At 37.7% G+C, this 7,763-nt stretch overlaps 1 protein-coding gene across 1 annotated transcript in view; it reads left to right on the top strand.

Annotated features, from left to right (window-relative positions):
* Positions 1 to 7,763, top strand: part of Ppargc1a (PPARG coactivator 1 alpha) — a 662,401-nt gene that overhangs the window by 458,561 nt on the left and 196,077 nt on the right. The gene's annotated exons all lie outside the window — the stretch shown is intronic.

Raw genomic sequence — 7,763 nt, 5'->3', positions numbered from 1 at the left:
CTCACCGTTTCTTGCTCCCACTTCTCCTATTAGTCTTCTTTATTCACTAGACAATTCAGATTTTAAGTATTTTAAGAATTTAAGTAATTGTTTTCTTATAGGTGTATATTGTATTTTGACTGTCTTCTCTCACCGTTTCTTGCTCCCACTTCTCCTATTAGTCTTCTTTATTCACTAGACAATTCAGATCTTCTTACATTTATTATTGCTATATATAATTTTATGTGACTATCTAAAAGTTAGGAACCGTAAGGGAGAAAAACATGGTATTTGTCTTTCTGATGTGATCTTAATTCATTTAATAATAGTGCTCCCAGCTGCATCTATTTTTCTTCAAATGGCATCAATTCATTCTTTTGTTTTAAAGCATTATTTACTTTTATTTTTATGTATTTGGGTGTTTTGCCTGCATGTATGTCCGTGTAGCAAGTATGAGCAGTGCCCATAGAGACCAGCAGAAAGGCATCAAATTCTCTGCAACTGGAGCTACAAATGGTAGTGAGCCACCAGGTGGGTGAAGGAGCCAAATCAGTGTCTTCTGGAAGAGCAGCAAGTGCTGCTAATTGTTGAACCACTTCTCAAGCCTCGCTTCATTCTTTTTATGGCTGAAAAATAATTCTGGTGTGTGTGTGTGTGTGTGTGTGTGTGTGTGTGTATACACCACAGATTCTCATCAATCCCTCTGTTGTTGGATGTCTCAGTTGGTTCTATAACTTAGCTATTGTGACGAGTGTGGTTGCAAGCATGGAGCTACAAGCACCTCTGTGATATATTGACTTGGAGTGGAGTGAGTGTATGAACAACTCCTTTAAGCTCCAGAAGGGACGTGCAGGTTTGCTGGGGAATATACTCAGGGAGTGAAGGTCACATTTCCAGAGCAGGCTTTGAGTCTTGTAAATCATTGCTTTGGCCTTACAACTTTTCCTCTTAGGGTTTCTCAGAATGTCCTTCAAAAGGGAAAACCTGCTCCTTAAGTGGAGAAGACCCCAGACTTGAAGGGAAAGCAAACTTGTATGTTTGTCTGAGTCTTTTCCTCAGGGTCAGGAGCTTCTTTGAAATCAATGTTTTGTTAATTACGGGTTAATGGATTGCTTGATTTACTGAACACATATTTATTGAGCTGTATTGTTCGTGCCATTGTTCTGTAAGAATAGAGAAAGTGTAGTTTTTAAATTGACAGAACCTTTGTCATGTCTTTCATTTCTCCTACCTGAACAGCAGAGCTGTTTATCTGTCCTTTCTTTTCTGGATTTGTGTACCGTGATTTCTAGACAGGGAACAGACTGTCCTTCTCTACATCCACCATTGAGGTCCCTCCTGATGAGCAGTTGGTTTAATTTTTGAAAGCTCTCTACTTCCTCATGGATAAGTGGGGACATGGGAAAGAAACTGCATTTAAGAAAGTTTCTGCATTCAGGGTGATTTGATAGCAGCTTCCCAACTCTCCTTGGGGTAAAATATTACACGAATGCTTTATCTTAGCATTTGTAGAATAGTTTTAGGAAAAGATTCAAATTCCTGTCTTAGAGGGAGATACCTCTCCCCACCTGCTCCTGGGCTAGCTTTCACTTCTTCAGGGATAGGCTTTCATCCTGCTCCCCAGTTAAAGGAGTTAATTGAAAATTATACACCGTTCGTGGTACCTATTCATTTCTACTGATCAATTCTGAATTCCTGGTACTGCCAGAAGCTTCGTCTGTTGGCGTAGCTGGTCCCACTTCAGAGCGGGGAGCTGAACTTGAACAAAATGTAAGGTCCCTAGTGGTGTGGAAATACAGGACTCTAAGAAGAAGCTGAGGCCTCAGAGAGGACAGGGATGGAGTTCAGGATGGATATTGTTTTTAATGGTTCTTGAGAATGTGTGCTAGCTGTCTTGTTGATAAGTAGAATTCTGGTAATCACCACAGGGAAATGATCTATGCGAATGTGTATTAGCTCTACTTAGTACAGTTCAAGGTACATTCCTACATGGTGCAGTGATGCCAGGAGGTATTTCACAGCATGTATGTGGCACCAAACACTACTTGAAGAACAGAACACTAATAGGACAGAACTTACTGTGACTGAACTGCTTCGCCTTTAGAATGTCTAAATAGTTTTCAAAACATCTGATTCTCTTTTACTTTAATCCTTGTAGTAGGTATTCATGCAATAAATATATATATATATTCATGTAAGAGTCAAGAATATATATATATATATATATATATATATATGTGTGTGTGTGTGTGTGTGTGTGTGTATAATAGAACATATGTATTGAAGCAAGTACAAATCTTGAATTGTTTTGTGTACATATAATACTATTTCTGGTATTCTCTTATGTCTATCTATATAGGAATGAAGTTAGTGATAATTGTATGAGTACATTATTTAAAGGGACTAATAAAATAATATGACTTGCCTTTTGCTTTTTAAGGTGGTGATAAATTTACTAGATGTCTGTTTTAAATAATTAAATTATTTTCTTTTAAGTCAGTTTTAATGCTATTGAGGAATAGCCTTAGAGTAATGGTCTTAATTTATCAGTGAGTTCATATTGTAGGAACCAAGAAATCAGAGCCCAGGCCCGCTTACTACAGATAGCTTCCATGTGTGTTGACTGCTTCCTTAGTATATTCCTTATTTAAATCAGTCAATTTGCATTGAGTATCTACCACATTTAGGGGAATAAAGGTAAAGGAAGTAAGAGACAACCTCTCTGTTCCCATGGAGCTCATGGGAACATCAGTAGATAGGCAAGTCTTCATATTTCCATTTCTATATTTCTATGAAGCACAAGAAGTGTGTTACATTTTCTTCCTTCTTTCTCTTCCTGTCACACAAATTTCCACAGAGAATTGTGATGTCTATAAGAAGGAGTCACAAGGAAAAGTACTTTGACATGGGTTCAAATGTAAGCCCCAGTGTACAGTACCATGCATCCCTATCTTGGTACCCAAATGGGCAAGATTAGTTACAAAGACAAAGCTAACATCTAAACCAACCTGTCTGGATAGGCAGGTGGCCCTCAACTGCTATAGAAACCATTAATTACTGACAGGAAACTATGTTAAGGGAGGGTTGAAATACACATGATTGAAAGAACCATCCCCCAAATTCTAATGTCATTTTTTTGAAACTTTAGTAGGTGCTAGATATTATAACAATGGGGACGAGAGAAACATTAATGAATATTTACATTCTCTAAGACAACTTTTCCAACCTGGCTTCCTTGTGTAAATGTGTTTTGTTTTGTTTTTTTTTTTTTTTTGGGTTTTTTTTTTTTTTTTTTTTTTGTTTTTTTTTTTTTTTTTTTTTTTTTTTGTCGTTTTTGTTTTTGTTTTTTTTCGAGACAGGGTTTCTCTGTATAGCCCTGGCTGTCCTGGAACTCACTTTGTAGACCAGGCTGGCCTCAAACTCAGAAATCTGCCTCCCAAGTGCTGGGATTAAAGGCATGTGCTACCATGCCTCGCTCATGTGTAAATGTGTTTTAATCAGAAATTATTCAAGTGTAAGACCTATTCACCTAGAGATCATGGAAAAGTACATGTGTGTATGTGTGTGGTGTGTGTGTGTATATACATGTCTATATGTACATGTATCTTATTTATATACTAAAAAGTACTTTTATATTTAACTATTGTATATTATGTTAACATAAGTTTATGTAATATTTATCAGATACCTTGACATCTAAACAGAAATATATATGTATCTATATATAGGTATATAAATATGCATCTAAAATATATGTATATACACATTAATTATATTCATATTACACATTTTCTTTGTAAAACAGTAACCTGTGAATATTATTTAGTGATTATACTAAGAAACATGGATATAATATGCATACTTAATTTCTAACAAGTTTTTTTCCATGTTTTGTTCATTGGAAAGTGGTTTGTGAATGTGGACATTTCTAACAATGTTGGAGATGTTCATCTACAATGTGCCAGAAGGGAGCAGGACACTGTAGATTTCATGGGGATAAATTGAAACCCTGTTCTGATGAGACTTAGTGAACTGGTGGACATCAGACAAGTGGTTATTAACATGGAAGGTATGTGTTAGAAGGCAGAGATAGTGAGAGTCTATAGGAATATACAAACATTTTGCTTTGCATGCGCATGGTGTATAGGACAGCAACACATGGACTTGTAAGGCAGGGAAGAGACACAGGAATATGCTGTGTGTGTGTGAAAGCATCATAGGTTGTATGGCTGAGAGGCTGGTACCCACAGGGACACAGAGACAGGATTAACATTATGGTCTTAGGAAACCAAAGGTAGTTCTGGAAAGCAAAAATGGTTTTAGGAGGGCACCTAAACCTCATGGTGAGAAACGAGTACCTATGTGAGTTTCAGTCAGTCAGCAAAGATTGCAGTCCGCAGCAGAAGACATTCCACTGCAGTCGTATCACTTTCTGCAGTTGTTTAGATTTGGAGGGGTTTGTCTGTTGTCTGTGGCTGAAACACAGACCTGTCTGTAACAGGAAGATGTGAACATAGTCAACAATCTTAGCGCTGTCCTCATTAGGTGATTTTTGTAATTCTGTTCCTCCAGCCTATTATGTCTTCCAGTCTCCTCTACAGGAGCTCCCATTTTGCAAACCACCAGAGATCATAGCACACCCTAACATGTCTTTTGTGAATTCATATTTGAAAGGAAGCCTTGGTGTCTCAGGGTTCGGCTTCACCGCTTCTGTGTTCTCTCTCCAGGCACTAAAATGAATCACGAGACACTATTCCACACCTGTTACTTCTACATTACAGGAGAGAACATGAAACAAACACAGAGAAATAACATTCCTGATGGTTGATATGCCTTTTGTTTATCTGTTATTGTCTCCTTGAATTTGTAATTTATTTTGAAGTAAAAGCTAAGAAATGCCGCATTGTTAAGTCATCTAATGTGGGGCAGAACATCTATAAATGGCAAGAATCCACACATTTTAGTTTGAATCCTGTTACTGCTGGATACTAGATTATATGACACAGGCAAAATTGACATTTTTCTTTTCGGCCTCAACTTCCTCATCTACAAGATGTAGTTGCCACTACCAACCGTCATTTTGAAAGTGAAAGAAGTCATTTATATACAATGTTTGGAATAGACTGAGTTTCCATGAGTTTTATCCCTCAGGATGGTGCCTATCCTTCAATTTCTCTGAATTTTTCTTAAAAATGTATTAACACTTTGAGAGTGTTCTACGATGTATTTTGATCATAATCATCTCTCCTTCCCCAGACTCATCCCAGATCACTCTCATATCCATCCCCACCCACCTTTGGGTTTTGTCTCTCTTCTGTAAACCTTAATACTCTCTGGTGTGGGGCTTATGCTGGAGCATCGTGGATTTATCAGGTGTCTTGCCCTTTAAGAAAACCATCATTCCCTCTCCTAACACCTATTCATCAGTTGTCACTAGCTCTTGAGCCAGAGGTGGAATGCAGCGCCCTCTTCCACACTCTCATTTATTCTGGCTTGAGCTTGTATTATGATTTTGTGAGTCCTATAGCAACCAGTGTGAGTTCACATGTGTCACCTCTCTGTTGTGTCCAGAAAACACTATTTTATTATAGTCATCAATGACTTCTGGCTCCCACTGTCTTTTATTTCCCTCTTCTACAATAATCCTCGAGCCTTAGCAGGGTAGGTGGAGGCATGTATGTGGTACAGATGTCTCATTTTGAGATGAGTACTCTGGAATCTCTCATTCTCTGCACGTTAAGTAGTCATGGGTGTCTATGTTAATAGCCACCTACTGAAAGACTTTCTAATTAGAGTGGAGAGATGTACTAATTTATGCATATAGCAAAGTCACCAGGAGTCATTTAACACTACGTCCATTTAGTAGAACAATAATAATATGCTTTCCTCTAGAGCCTATGATCTATGCAGCCATAGGTCTTAAACCCCAATGATGATGCCATATGTGGATTCTATGTTGTGGATCAGACCTTTAATCCAAGCATAGAGTGTTTTATCTTTCCATAACACTGTCATGATTATTGTACCAATGGGTGTATCATGTCAGGGAAATCATTATTTTAATTCCTTGGGTTTTGAGAAGTCACCTAAGCTGTGTTCACTGGTTAAGAACTCCATTGTCTTGCAAAAAAAAGGCTGTTGCCTTTATCTCAATGTTACCTAGACTCACATACAAGTCACTTTAATTCATGTAGTTGCACCTAAGTTTAATAGGTAAAGAATACCATAAAACAAAGTATGGAGAATTTTCTTTTCTGCATAAATTATTTCTATTAAGTGCATGTAAATATTTTAAAGACTTTTAAAATGCTGCCTTAAGGCATTTCAATTAATATTCAGATGTATCCCAGAGTGTACTTCAGTTTCCAAATGTTTACTAATTTTTTTTTTTTTTTTTAGTTTTCTGTTAACACAAGGGAAGCCTTCAACATGTATCTTACTTCTAATGAGTTCACAATTTGACACCAGTCTAGACAAACCTACAAGCGTGTAATTTACCAAGGCCTCCCCTATTAAAAATAAGGGAGATGAAGTCTAAAGAGATGAAGAGTAAGCTGCAAGGTCTTTTGACTAGCCACCAAGGATCACATTAGGGTTAGGGTCAAAGGGTAGGTTTTCTTATTTCTTGACTACTGTCTTTCAAGTTAGGTTATCATATTGCTTCATCATTTTATTACTGAAAATTTGGTTTGGATGTGATGTAAGATATGCTTTTTGCATGATTGTTTTATATGCATTATAAAGTAAACATTTTATATCATACTAGTTACTTTTCCCTTACTGGGACAGAATCCCAGATGCAGGCAACTTTTTAAAGGAGGAAAAGTCTGGTTTGGCTCTCTGTTTTGGAGGTTTCAGTCCATGCCATTACTTTTGGCAGGAGTAAGTAGCAAGGCTTCTTCGAACTTCATGTGTCTCAGAAGTAAAGGGGAGTGCATATCTAATGACTTCTTTTGTGATTGGGTTACCTCACTAAGGATGATATCCTCCAGATACATCCATTTGCCTAAGAATTTCATGAATTCATTGATTTTAATAGCTGAGTAGTACTCCATTGTGTAAATGTACCACATTTTCTGTATCTATTCCTCTGTTGAGGGACATCTGGGTCCTTTCCAGCTTCTGGCTATTATAAATAAGGCTGCTATGAACATAGTGGAGCATGTGTCCTTATTACCAGTTGGAACTTCTTCTGGGTATATGCCCAAGAGAGGTATTTCGGGATCCTCCGGTAGTACTATGTCCAATTTTCTGAGGAACCTCCAGACTGACTTCCAGAGTGGTTGTACAAGCTTGTAATCCCACCAGCAGTAGAGGAGTGTTCCTCTTTCTCCACATCCTTGCCAGCATCTGCTGTCACCTGAATTTTTGATCTTAGTCATTCTGACTGGTGTGAGGTGGAATCTAAAGGTTGTTTTGATTTGCAGTTCTCTGATGATTAAGGATGTTGAACATTTTTTCAGGTGCTTCTCAGCCATTTGGTATTCCTCACTTGAGAATTCTTTGTTTAGCTCTGAGCCCCGTTTTTTAGTGGAGGGTATCATCCTGAGTGAGGTAACCCAATCACAAAAGAACTCACATGATATGTACTTACTGATAAGTGGATATTAGCCCAGAAACATAGAACACCCAAGATACAATTTGCAAAACAGAAGAAGAGGGAAGACCAATGGGTGGATACTTCATTCCTCCTTAGAATAGGGAACAAAATACCCATGAAAGGAGTTACAGAGACAGTTTGGAGCTAAGACGAAAGGATGGACTATCCAGAGACTACCCCACCC

This window comes from Mus caroli, chromosome 5 (genome assembly GCF_900094665.2).
Source record: "Mus caroli chromosome 5, CAROLI_EIJ_v1.1, whole genome shotgun sequence".
NCBI lineage: Eukaryota > Metazoa > Chordata > Mammalia > Rodentia > Muridae > Mus > Mus caroli.
This window is presented reverse-complemented; position numbering and strand designations above follow the sequence as displayed.